The sequence below is a fragment of the Beta vulgaris genome, chromosome 2 (genome assembly GCF_026745355.1).
Source record: "Beta vulgaris subsp. vulgaris cultivar EL10 chromosome 2, EL10.2, whole genome shotgun sequence".
Lineage (NCBI taxonomy): Eukaryota > Viridiplantae > Streptophyta > Magnoliopsida > Caryophyllales > Amaranthaceae > Beta > Beta vulgaris.
In genome coordinates, this window is record NC_079203.1 from 18572329 (window position 1) to 18586472 (window position 14144).

The 14144-nt window shown below is 33.2% G+C and overlaps 1 pseudogene; it reads left to right on the forward strand.

Annotated features, from left to right (window-relative positions):
- The first annotated feature begins 4769 nt into the window (after window positions 1–4769).
- LOC104887211 (uncharacterized) lies at window positions 4770–8418 on the forward strand (annotated as a pseudogene).
- The last annotated feature ends 5726 nt before the right edge of the window (window positions 8419–14144 follow it).

Sequence of the window (14144 nt, forward strand, 5' to 3'; positions counted from 1 at the left end):
AACCAAATAAAATCTTGAAAATATGATTGATGATTATCCAAGTTAAGAAAAAACGAATGAAATGAGAAGGTTGGTGGTACCATCAAGAAAGAGAAGATGATTCTTTTCTTTTTGTATGAAAAATGTGGGCTTAAGTTCTAAAATTGAGTTCAAATGAGATGCTAAGTCATTTTTTTTTTTTAAAAAAATGGTTTGTAGTGGGTGTTTTTATGGTGTTTGGGTTTGGGTTAGTAGGTGAAAAATGGCGAGTAATATGAAGTGTATGGATATGATATGTTAGGCAATATGAAGTGAAAGAGACAAAAAGTCCATAATTAGTCCATAATTTTTTTTCATTTAAAAAAAAAGTGAAAGAGAAGACAAGAACTCAAGAAACAAATAATATAGTTCACAATAACAGTTACACAATACACGGAAATTTTGGATATAACATAATTCACATTAACAGTTACACAAGAATTTTTTTATATAGATTTTGTTCTTTTTTTTACTATGCAAATAGAGTATTATTTTTTGTGTATTAAATGAAATAATATTTCTAACTTAAATTTCTAAAATATCTATATTATCATTATAGAAAACACAAGATTAGTAGATATTGTTGTGTTTCTTTCTTTTAGTATAATGTAATGAGTTTCAGAGCAGCCACTAATTAATTATGATATCCGCAGTATTTCGTATATATAATTATAGATATCTTTACACATGAGTTGATAGCTGTACAATGGTATGAGTATGAGTTGATAAAAATAAAACTTTCAGTTTAATACTCTCAAAACGGTAGTACAATGGGTGATGATAGAGAAAAGCATGCGAGGAAGAAGGGAAAATCATCAATGATCAATTAGGAAAATCAACCGGGTGACCATAAAAAAGGTACACTTAAAGTCTTCAACCCATTTATTTAGAACTGTGAGTATTGAACATCCTCTACAATTGAACACAAAATATGAAATAATTTCAGTAAAAAAAATCATCGAGTAAATGCAACTGTTATTTACCTTGATTCATGAAACTTGGGCAACTTTTTTTGATTTGTGCAATTGCAGATTCCCACCGTAGCAATTTTTGGCATTTTTTTTTTTTTTTTTTTGCATTTTCATTTGAGAATACATAAAAAGAAACTTTAGAATGAGATAGAGATATAGGAATAGAAAATGGGTTGGTCAAATGGAGTATGAGTTTCCTAATGAAAATAACAAATGGGATTAGTAAAAATTTATTAGGGAGGAGAGAGAGTGTGCGTTACGGTTATGTAGATTTTAGTGTTGTAGTTCAGTAGTTGTAGTCATGTAGTGTATGTGAAGCAGTGAAGTCCAAGTGGATGTTGAAGTGAAATAAGTTTGAGAAAGATACAATGAAGAGAGATGCATGCACTGGTGAGTGTTATACACCAAAAGTTATGTTGTATGCATGTCTTATTTTTAATCTAAATAATGGTTAGTCTCATATGCCAAGTCGACAATTGATTAGGTAAACAAGTTCTTGCATAGAAACGTTATTTACATGTCTTTCGTACCTAGCGCTATATATTCCCTTATAAAGGGGGTAAAATGATATTTCATTCTAGATATCTTTTTATGTTACGCTGAATTTAATACTATGTTAGAAGACCAACTTAGCCAGAAATTTAAGTTGATAGTTGATACCCATGAAATTGTTTTGTACTTTATCACTTTCTTTAAATGTAACTTGAAATAATTATAAAAGTAATAGAAATTGGTAATGTCAGCATAAGTTATATTTATTTTTTCTCTATTTCGTAGGAGTATCATTTTACCCTATTTCCTATGTTACAATCATCAGACTCATACTTATTATACATTAAATATAACTCATTACATATTAGTAAAAATTATAATAATTGAATATTTATAAGTACTCATTGAGACGAATCAAACAAGATCTCACATGACTATATTTTTTTCTTATATATTGAGACAAATCTAAAAGATTTTCTCTAATTGTATATAGTGTCAAGATTCTAAGTGAGAAAGATAAAAAAAAATACAGAGGAGAGTATAATAGAGATATATATAATTTTCCAAATAACTTATATTATTTTATACTTTATGTACAAACAATTATGATCAGTTGTCTACATTTTCATCATTAGGTTCAAGTATCTTCTCCATTCGGCAACGTCCTTTGAGTGATATATCTAATGGTTAGTAAAATATTTTACGCAATTGCAATTATTTTTATCATTTATAAACTTTCATAAGTTTTATATATGAAACATTTTTCATGTCGATGTTATTAGGACAAACAGGATCAATAAAGGTCAATGAATCGAACCAAAATGGGTATGTGGTCAGATTTCAAACTACTTTGTGCATGGTTACATGTATCATCTCAACTCCCCTCAAAGTCCACTCAACGGTATTTCAAGCGGTAATGGAATCATCTAAGTCTTTTTTCTTATTTAAAATCATATTCATTTTTATTTAAAAAAGGATACACGAGTATATTATATATATTTTTTGTAATTTATACTTTGAAGAAATATTTTTATGTGATGTTATTAGGACAATCAGGATCAATAAATAAGGCTGAAAGAAAAAGTTTATGTGGTCAGAGCTCAAGCAACGCTCAACATAGTTATATGCATCATCTCAGCTCTCCTCAAACTCCACTAAGTTGTATTTCAAGTGGTAATACAGTCATCTAAACTTTTTTCTAATTTATAAGTAGATTCATATTTGAATAAGAAAATGAATGTAAATAATCATTTATCTGAAATAAACTTTAGGGACATTAAGTGATCATTGCACAAGACAAACATTAATGAGACTTGCCAGACATAAAAGAAAGATCATTATGACTGAGAAACGAGCAAGAAGATCAAATCATTCACAAATGCATCAACAAAATGAGAGTTTGTGCAATTCGCACGAAACTAATGAAAGTGCTCTATCAAATGGTAATCACTTATGTTTAAATTACTTTATCTCTTATTGTAAGATAACAATGGAGTTTGTATCATTTTTTTTTTACTATGATAACCCATATATGTTTTTCAGTATTGACAAAGTTGTTACATCATTTATTTGTTAGATAAATATGTTGTGTTTAGAATTGCAAGGCTGAAGAGAAGATTAATAATGCCAGAAATGGCTATTGGAGGAAGTAAGTTTTAAAGCATATGCTTAATATATACTGCAACAACATGTAGTATATAGATTGCAATATATTTTCTTTAAAAAAATACGTCTATTTTCATACATTAAATGTTAATACCACAAAATATAAGTAATTCTATTACAAGCACCTCAAATACTCCAGGTGACTCGGTAAACTTCTGCCACATGAGTGCGAAGTACAACTCCAAAAAACGTGTTATTCGAAGTACTAGAGTACTAACATCAGTTGCACGGAACATTGATATTGGTATTCTCTAATTGCTAGATAAAATTCAGTAATAATATTTTAATATAAAAAATATTTAATATAAGCAAAATTTTAGTGTAATTAATTACGTCCTCATATGTGTTATGATAGGCCAAGTTAGTTGTATATAGTCTGCGACTAATTGCAATGGCATGAATAATGCACAAGATCCACATCATGATCATGATGAAGAGAGTGTCGCAGAATATGATGTTAATACTTTAACTGGTATGTTTTTCAACTAAATTTTTTTTGATTCTCATAAGCAAGATTTTAGGCTGCGTATATGGTAGTTGTAAATATCCAAAGGTTGAAATTCTACTTTTAAATTTTTTGTATGTACTCATTAGTAATGTAATATGAGATATAAAAAAGGGACGAATAAACATAAATAGTTCTTTCAAATTTTGAAGGGTATTGGGATATTGGTGATCCCACCTCAGAATGTGAGTTTTGTGGAGCACAGATGTGGTTCGATGAACGATCAAATAAACAAAGCAAAAAAAGCAAGCCCAAATTCTCATTGTGTTGTATGCAAGGGAAGGTCCAACTCCGACTCCTACAAAGGCCGCCATCATTCTTGGCAAATTTATTGGAGAAGAAACATAAGAGAAGCAATCACTTCTTTGAGAATATTCGTGCATACAACATGATGTTTTCGTTCACATAAATGGGAGGTAAACTACAAACGTCAATCAACCAGGGACGTGTACCTTATAATTACAAAATAGGTGGACAAAATCATCATTTGATTGGGAGTTTATTACCCAACGAAGGACATTGTCCAAAATTTTCTCAGCTATACATCTATGACACCGATGATGAGATTGTCAATAGAAAAAAGGCTGCTTGGTAATAAGCATATTTGTTTTTTTGTTTTATTTGCATTCGGATGAATTACAAATCTATTATGCATCTAAACTAATTTTTTTGTCAAACCATATATCATGTGTAGTGCTGCAAACCCAAATAAATTTGAAGACCAAGTTATATCAGAGATTCAAACTATGGTGGACGAATATAATGCTCTTGCAAAAATTTTTAGGATGGCAAGGGATCGCTTTTGTTCAAGTACATGCAGGAATGTCCGGTTGAAACTTATTGGACGAAGGGATTCCGATGGAAGGACTTACAACCTCCCAACAGCTTCTGAAGTTGCTGCACTTATTGTTGGAGATGTTGATACTGGTGATAAAAGGGATATAGTTGTGGAAACACAAAATGGCAAATTAAAACAAATATCTGAGCTTCATCCATCCTACCTTCCAATGCAGTACCCTTTGTTATTTCCGTATGGTGAAGATGGTTACAGGGTAGATGTTATGCATAGAGATAAGTCTCCTTCGGATACTGCATCTAAGAAAAGGGATAGGCTTACCATGAGAGAGTTCTTTGCTTATCGGATTCAAGATCGTCGCATTGAATTTTCAACGATTTTACTTTCTAGAAGGCTTTATCAACAATTTTTAGTTGATGGTTGCACAATGATGGAAGCAGAAAGATTGTCTTTCATTAGAAATAATCAACAAGCATTGAGAGCTGATAATGTCAAGAATTTGAAGAATGCGATTGACAGAGGAGACACTGATGGCGTATCTACTGGTAATCGTGTAGTTTTACCAGCCTCATTCACCGGAGGTCATAGCTACATGAGAGAAAATTATCAAGATGCAATGGCAATTTGTAGGTGGTATGGCTATCCAGATTTATTTATAACATTTACATGCAATCCTAAATGGCCTGAGATCACAAGATTTGTGAAAAAGAAGGGTCTAAGGCCTGAAGATAGACCAGATATTGTTTGTCGTGTTTTTAAGATCAAACTTGACAAGCTGGTGAATGATTTGAAAGAGCGAAAGATTTTTGGAAGAGTAAGAGCTGGTAAGCATATATTAGTTCATTGATATTCGTGATGTTTCAAATTTAACGTATCATTTCTATGTATAAAGTTATATGTGTTTGCTTTTCTAATATATGAGTTCAACCTATTGTTAAATTTTACATAATGTTTACAGTAGTGTATACCATCGAATTTCAAAAACGCGGTCTTCCTCATGCACATATACTCCTGTTCCTTCATCGTGATGATAAATTTCCTAACACAGAGGACATCGACAAGATAATATGTGCTGAGTTGCCAGACAAAAAAGAGAATCCAAAACTATACGAAGTAGTGACTGAGTTGATGATACATGGTCCATGTGGTAATGCTAACACGAATGCACCGTGTATGGTGGATAAAAAATCCTCCAAACATTTTCCAAAAAAGTTTAATGAGATGACAAAGATTGACGAAGAAGGGTACCCAATTTATAGAAGAAGAGATACTGGAGCGAAGGTTGATAAAAATGATGTTCATCTAGATAACCGATTTGTGGTTCCATACAACCCATATTTGCTTCTTAAGTATCGTGCACACATTAATGTAGAATGGTGCAACTAGTCAAGATCAATCAAGTATTTATTCAAATATATCAACAAGGGGTATGACAGGGTTACTGCAGCAGCTTATCACAATCAACAAAATCCCGACGATCCTGAAAAAATTGATGAGATCAAGATGTATTATGATTGTAGGTATATTTCTCCTTGCAAGGCTGTTTGGAGGATTTTTGGGTTTAACACTCATTATAGAACACCTCCTGTTGAAAGATTAAGTTTTCATCTACCCGGTGAACAAATGGTTATGTTTTCTGATGACTCGCATGTTGAATCCGTCCTTGAAAGGCCAAATATTGAGAGGACAAAGTTCTTATCCTGGATGGAATGCAATAAGACATATGATGAAGCTAGAGAATTAAGCTATATGGAATTCCCAACCAAATTCGTGTGGAAAAAAGATAAAAGAGAGTGGATGCCACGTAGAAGAGGTTTTGCAATTGGTAGGATTTATCATGTTATGCCTGGCGCTGGTGAAAAGTATTATTTGAGAACCTTGCTGAATTTTGTAAAAGGTGCTACATGTTACGAGGATATAAGGACAGTTGATGGTGTTCTTTATGATTCTTTTAAAGAAGCTTGCTATGCAAGAGGGTTATTAGACGATGACAAGGAGTATGTTGATGCTATAACTGAAGCAAGTTTTAGAAAGTCAGGTTGGTATCTTAGAAACATATTCTGCATGCTACTATTATCTGGTAGTTTATCAAAACCAGAAGATGATTGGCATAAGACTTGGCATCTACTATCAGATGACATCCTCCACAGACAACGAACCATTATGCAAAATCAAGGTGTTTTCATCTATAAGACACTTTATCTTTATTTAGTCTGAAATGTATACCACTAACGTCTATCATGACTAATCAAGACCTTTGTATAAATAATATTTGAGGAAACTTATATGAACTTGGATCATGTGCTGTAGATCTTAATCTAACTGATGAGCAACTACAAATGTATGCTTTGGCTGATATTGAAGCAAGACTACAAAGTAACGGGAGCACCCTTCGTAAATTTAGTGTTATGCATTTCCCTGATGAGTTAATCACATCCGAGGGTCAAAACAAGCTCATATTCGACGAACTGTCTTATGATAAAGAAGCTTTGAGAAAAGAGCATGAAGAACTTTCATCGTGCTTAACTTGCGAGCAAAGGAGTGTATATGATGAAATAATGATGGCTGTTTCACGAGGACAAGGTCGTGTATTCTTTGTTTATGGTTATGGAGGTACGGGGAAAACTTATGTTTGGAAAACTCTTTGTGCTGCCATAAGGAGTAAAGGAGAAACGTTTTGCCAGTGGCCTCGAGTGGTATTGCCTCACTCCTTCTTCCAAGAGGAAGAACTGCTCATTCAAGATTTGGAATACCGTAAAATGTGAGTGAAAACTCAACATGTGTTGGCATCAAACTCGGTTCAGACTTGGCTGCGCTACTCATGAAAACAAAGCTAATTATTCGGGATGAAGCGCCAATGATGCACAAGTATTGCTTCGAAGCACTTGATAGAAGTTTAAAAGACAACATGCAGTATGTGGATCCTTCTAATAAGTACAAACCATTTGGTGGTTTGGTTGTCGTTTTCGGTGGTGATTTTAGGCAGATATTGCCTGTAATCCCTAAAGGAAGTAGACGAGATATCGTGTTTTCAGCCTTAAGTTCTTCTTATCTATGGAATTCATGTAAGGTGTTGAAATTGACGAGAAATATGCGTCTACAAAATGGATCTTCTGAAACAAGTTTGAAGGAGGTGAAAGAATTTTCAGAATGGATACTTAGTGTTGGAGATGGAAATGCAGGAGGTCCAAACGAAGGCGAGGCCGAAATTAAGGTGTCAAATGATATACTCATAGAAGGGGAATCTGATTCTATAGCGGCAATTGTGGAAAGCACATATCCTCTCTTAAAGGATCACTTGTGGGAGCCAAAATATTTTCAAGAAAGGGCTATTTTAGCCCCAACATATGAGATAGTTGAGATGGTGAATGATTACGTACTATCCATTTACCGGGAGAGGAGAAATTGTATCTCAGCTCAGATGCGATAAGCAATGTTGAAGGCAATTTAGGAGCGAGTGAAATTTACTCAACTGAATTTCTAAATACCATTAGATGTTCAGGCCTATCTAATCACCATTTAAGATTAAAGGTAGGTGCACCTGTTATGTTGTTACGAAATATTGACCAGACATCTGGGTTGTGCAACGGTACGAGGCTGGTGATTAAGCATCTTGGGAATCGTGTTATTGAAGCTGTAGTCATTTCTGGAAGTAACGTGGGGGATAAGGTATTTATTCCTCGCATGACTTTGACTCCATCTGATGCAACGAGATTTCTATTTAAGTTTCAAAGAAGGCAGTTCCTTTGGTCGTTTGTTTTGCTATGACTATAAACAAAAGTCAGGGTCAATCACTATCGCAGGTAGGTTTGTATCTTCCTAGACCGGTTTTTAGTCATGGTCAGTTCTATGTTGCCATTTCTAGAGTAACAAACAAACAAGGCCTCAAGATCTTAATTTGTAACAAAGAACACGGAGGATCAAATACCACGAGTAATGTTGTTTATAAGGAAGTGTTCCAGAACTTATGATTTAATTTGATTATTGATGTAAGCTACTCACTTTTAATTTTATTATATGTTTATTTTCCAATAAATCATATTCTTTAGTAAACGTTTGTTCTGCTTTACGGTATTATAAACTACTTATTACATAGTAGCCAATCATTCTTTTCTTATATTATATAGATTTAAAGATTCAATCCCGAAAAACCTATATTTTACTACGTTGAACTAACAAGAACACTATTCTCTCATGCAAATTTGTTGTCTTTAAATGTTCAATGGCAATAGTAAGTCGATTCAATTCACATACACTACTGAAAATATTAAACTTTAAATCAAGAATAACATCTTCATGTAAAATACTTCTAAACCAAATAATAATGTATACACATAAGTATCTTATATTTATAAAACAAAAATACTTCCCGTGCATTTTGCACGGGTCAAAAAACTAGTCTCAAAATAATGGGGTATTTTTTTTAGCATGGATCCACTTTTATCACAAAAGTAAATTACAGACATGTCTTTTTCTTTTATCTGATCTCTTTCCATAAAAATATTGAACTTTCTCTCTCCTTCAATAAAAAGTACCCCACTAAGATTATGTTCTTTCGTATTGCTTAACTAAATTTTATATTGTCTAAACTGAACTGAATTAAAACTGTGAAAAAAAAAAAAATTTAACTAGAATAAATTTGTATGAATTGAATTTCTATTAATTCAGTTGAAAAAAGCATATACCTTTTAAGAGAATAACATTTAATAATTGCACAACTTAGATACTTAAAATACTTGCCCAACTAAATGTTTATATTATTTTGGAACAAAGGAATACAACATCAGGTTTAAACCACACACATACTATTCTCCCTTTGATCACACGGGTTTGATAATTTTATAATCCCTCCTTATTTTCTTTTTAATCTACATACTTTTTTTTAATTTGTTTATTTTTAATCTACGCACTGTTGTTTTTTCTATTTTTGGTAACATATCATATCTACTTTCTCCTCCTTTTCCACCTATGTCATTCACGTTTTAATATTTTAACCCATTATTTTGTTTCTATCTCCACCTTTTCAGTTTCTCTCTCATACTGTTGAACCCTAGTTTTGATGATGACAAGGAAACAAAGATGCAAACAAAGTAGTGAACTAATGAGTTATTTAAGTGTATGATGTTTAAGGTATCAATGAATGGAACTGGGAGAATACGAAGTCAAAGAAGAAGTCAAGAGATGATTTCAAAAGGCTAAGTAAAGAAGTTTTCTATAAGTTGATACTGGAGCAAGCATTGGATCAAGAAGAATAAAAGCTAGGCGTTTTATTTTCTAGTTCCAGTGTAAAGGAACAAAGTAAGAATGGTAAGGAACAGTGGCAGTTTTATTTGAGAATGAGAGTTTGTTCCTTTCTAAGGAACAAACTAAGTGGCACTAAACGAATCTGTTGAAGGAACTTGGATTATAAAAGGAACTAGACTTAGGCGTGCAAAAGTATAACAGTACAATTATGCAATTGAGTAAGTCATGCCTAAATTATAGGAAATTAGTTTTATCTAATTTCAAATCAGTTTAAATGATAAAATCAGTTTTAAAAAGAAAATCTGTTTTAGGAAAAGATTTTGTTTTTCGGAAAAATATATAGAAAATAATTATCCGGTTTTATAAAGAATTTGTTTAAAAGATATTATTTTCTTAAAGATTAAAAATTCAGTTTTAATAATAAAAGCTGTTTTTATAACTAACTGATTTTCGGATAAAGCTCAAGGAACTCCTATTACTTAGGAGTTGTGGCTAAAAATATCCACGTTCATATTGAGATCATGGGATCATGGGACATGATGAGAAACGTGTTCCTTAGGGGAAGGAACATCATGGGTTAATGGACTTAACATGTAATCGAATTTTACTCCCACGTTCTTTGTGATTATCACTATAAATATTGAAGTCTAAATTAGTTCCAAAGTGTGTCTGACTAAGTAATTAAGTGACTTTAACTAATTAAGTGTCAGTGCCTTCATTCTCTCATAATAGCCATTTGTTCTTTGCTTTCTTACTCTAATTCCACTAAGCTTATTTCGATCAATTGTATTTTGGTTTTTGGGGTAAGGGAACTTTGAGTGAAGTTCTGTAAGAGAAAGGCTTTGAGTGAAGCTTGTATGAGTGAGAAAACTTCGAGTGAAGTTGAGAGGAACTGCTGTTAAGGGAACAGTGGCTCAGGAACTTGAGTTTAGGAACTCAAGGTGTGGCTCGAGTTAGAATTAGGTTGTAACAAAGTTGTTTGGCCTAATTAGTGAAAGAGTTGAGTTTAAAATCCCTAGTGGTCGAGGTTGTTTCTTCTTGTTGGGCCCAAGAAGTTTTTCCTCGTAAAAATCCCTTGTGTTCCTTAGCTTGTTTATTCGTTTAAGTTTAATTTCCGCAAAAAGTTACGTTTATTTCTACACCTACAATTCACCCCCCCTCTTGTAGTGTTCCTAGGAAAATAACAATTGGTATCAGAGCTAGAATGCACGTAAGATAGGAAACCCTATTGAGAAAAAGATCCAAGGAACAATGAATACTACCGAGAAACTTGAAGAAGGTTATTCCACTCAAAGGCCTACTATGTTCAATGGGAAGTATTACAACTATTAGAAGAACCGCATGGAGATATTCATCAAAGCTGAAAACTATCAGGTATAGAGAGTCATTGAAGTTGGTGATTTCGAAGTCACAACTACAAATGACAAAAATGAGGTAACTCTAAAACCCCTCTCTGATTATGACAAATCTGATTTTGAAAAAATGGAAGTAAATGCCATGGTTATTAAACTGGTGCATTGTGGACTTGGACCCCATGAACATAATAGGATCATGGGATGCAAATCCGCAAAGCAAATATGAGATTTACTAGAAGTAACCCATGAAGGAACTAATGAAGTTAAAAGATCGAAAATTGATTTACTTATGAATCAATATGAATTGTTCTGCATGAAATCTAAAGAAAGCATCCGAGACATGTTTACTCGTTTTACTAACATTATTAATGAGTTGACTTCTCTTGAAAAGTTTATTTCATCTGAGGAACAGGTTCGAAAGGTTCTTAGGAGTCTTCCTAAGGACAGATGGATGGCTAAAGTCACCTCTCTTCAAGAAACAAAAGACTTCACTAAGTTCAGCTTAGAACAGTTGGCAGGGTCACTTCTGACTCATGAGCTTCACCTTGATACTGAGTATGGTGAAAGCTCCAAAACAAAATCGCGGGCTTTGAAATATTGAGCGGGGATTCGTCAAATATATTATCCCTCATTCTCTCTCCTCTCTCACGTCCCTCATTATTCCTTTCCTCCTTCTCTCTCATCCTCTCTTCTCTCTCATCCTCTCTTCTATCTCAAAACTCCCATAAACATTTGCGACAAAAACCTTGAAATGATTTGCACTAAACATGGCGACGGAGTCCGATTGCCTATTGTGATACCTTTCGGAAGCGGAACGACGGGCGAACGAGTCAAACTCACCGCTATGCTGTGATGTTTAGGCTTTTTAAGCCATCCGAGTTCGTTTAAGCCTCCAAATAGCCATTTTAAGTTTTTCCGAAATTTTTTTTTTCCCTTAAATTATGTATTTGGGTTTTGTTTTATGTATTTAAACATTATTAGGTTGTAGTTCTTGTATTTTCAGATCTATAATGTTCTTGTATACTTCTCTTTCTTTATATATTTTGATTAATTTTCTTATATACTTCTCTTTGTTTTGATTAATGTTCTTGTATACTTCTCTTTGTTTATTTTGATTAATGTTATTCTTGTATACTTCTTTTTGTTTATTTTGATTAATGTTCTTGTATACTTCTCTTTGTATATAATTTCTTGTAGTTTCATCTTTGTTTTGATTAATGTTCTTGTATACTTCTTGTATACTTATTGTATACTTCTCTTTGTATATTAGTTTTGTTCCTTTTTTTCATTTTCGTTTCATTCTTTTTATTGTTTTGGGTTTAGTATTTTCGTTTCGTTTCATTTCTCTTCTCTTCTGTTTAATTTCAGAAAATGTGAGATTATGAGTAAAAAAATGTCAAAAAAATTTTTTTTTTTTTTATTTTTTTTTGGTAGGAAGGGCTGCGCTAGTTATGAAAAAGCGCAGCCCTTCTAGCCAGAAGGGCTGCGCTTTTTCCTAACTAGCGCAGCCCTTCTGGGCTAGAAGGGCTGCGCTTTTTCCTAACTAGCGCAACCCTTCTAGCTTAAGGGCTGCGCTTTTCTAGCGCAGCCCTACTTAAAAAGTGAAGGGCTGCTACTGAAAGGGCCGCTGTCAAAAAGCGCAGCCCTACATGCCTTTTTTAGCGCAACCCTTCTTCATTTTTCCACTAGTGTTTTAGGATACTCTTCACATAGTAAAGCTTATAGAGTATATGACAAGTGAACTATGTGTGTTGAAGAAAGCATTCACGTAATCTTTGATGAATTTGACAAAATAATCCAAGCATACAGGTTGATGACTATGAGATTGGGTTAGACAACCATGTAAAGGAAGCAGATTCACAAGAAGAAGAAGAAGTGAAAGAGGAAAGGAACGAGGAATTTGAAAATAATGACATCAATGATGTTCCTGTTCCTCAAGGAGGAGAAGATGTTCCTGTTCCTCAAAATGAAGGAACTGAGTCCACCGAGGCTAACAGAGGAACAACTGACAGAGTTCCTCATCTACTCAAGGAACTCATGAGGAACAACATGTTCCTATAAGAGAGTTTCAACCAAAACCTTGGAGACAACAAAAGTCACATCCATGGAACTCATAATCAGCGACATATCCAAAGGTACGCAAACTAGATCTCAGTTAAGGAACTTTTGTGCATTTCATGCGTTCCTATCAATGATGGAACCAAGAAATCATGAAGAAGCCTTAACTGACTCTGATTGGATTACTGCAATGCAAGCTGAATTAAATGAGTTTGAAAGAAACAAGGTATGGCATCTAGTTCCCTCATCTAAACAACAAAAAGTAATTGGCTTAAAATGGGTGTTTAGAAACAAACTAGATGAATATGGAACCATTGTAAGAACAAAGCTAGACTTGTAGAAAAGGTTATAATCAACAAGAAGGAATGATTATGAAGAAACCTTTGCTCCTGTAGCTAGATTAGAAGCCATTAGAATTTTAATTGCATTTGCTGCTTACATGGGATTTAAATTATATCAAATGGATGTTAAGTGTGCATTTTTAAATGGCTATCTAAACGAAGATGTATATGTTGAACAACCCCCTTTTGAAAATAATAATCTCCCAAATCATGTCTACAAGCTTGATAAAGCTCTTTATGGGTTAAAACAAGCACCTAGATCATGGTATGAGAGATTATCAAAGTTCCTTTTAGAAAACAATTTTAAAAGAGGAAAGGTTGATAAAACCTTGTTCCTAAAATCTAAAGGAGCTGAAATTTTGCTTGTTCAAATCTATGTTGATGACATCATATTCGGAGCTACTAATGAAACATTGTGCAAAGAATTCTCAAGTCTCATGAGTATGAATTTGAAATGAGTATGATGGGTGAGTTAAATTTCTTTCTTGGACTACAAATCAAACAAACTGAAAAAGGGTATAATGTTCACCAACAAAAATACATAAAGGAACTATTAAAGAAATATGGCCTCGAAAATTCAAAGATAAATCACACTCCTATGGGAACTTCAACTAGATTAGATGAAGACTCCATAGGAACAAGTGTTGATCAAACAAAATATAGAGGAATGATTGGTTCACTTTTGTATCTAACTGCTAG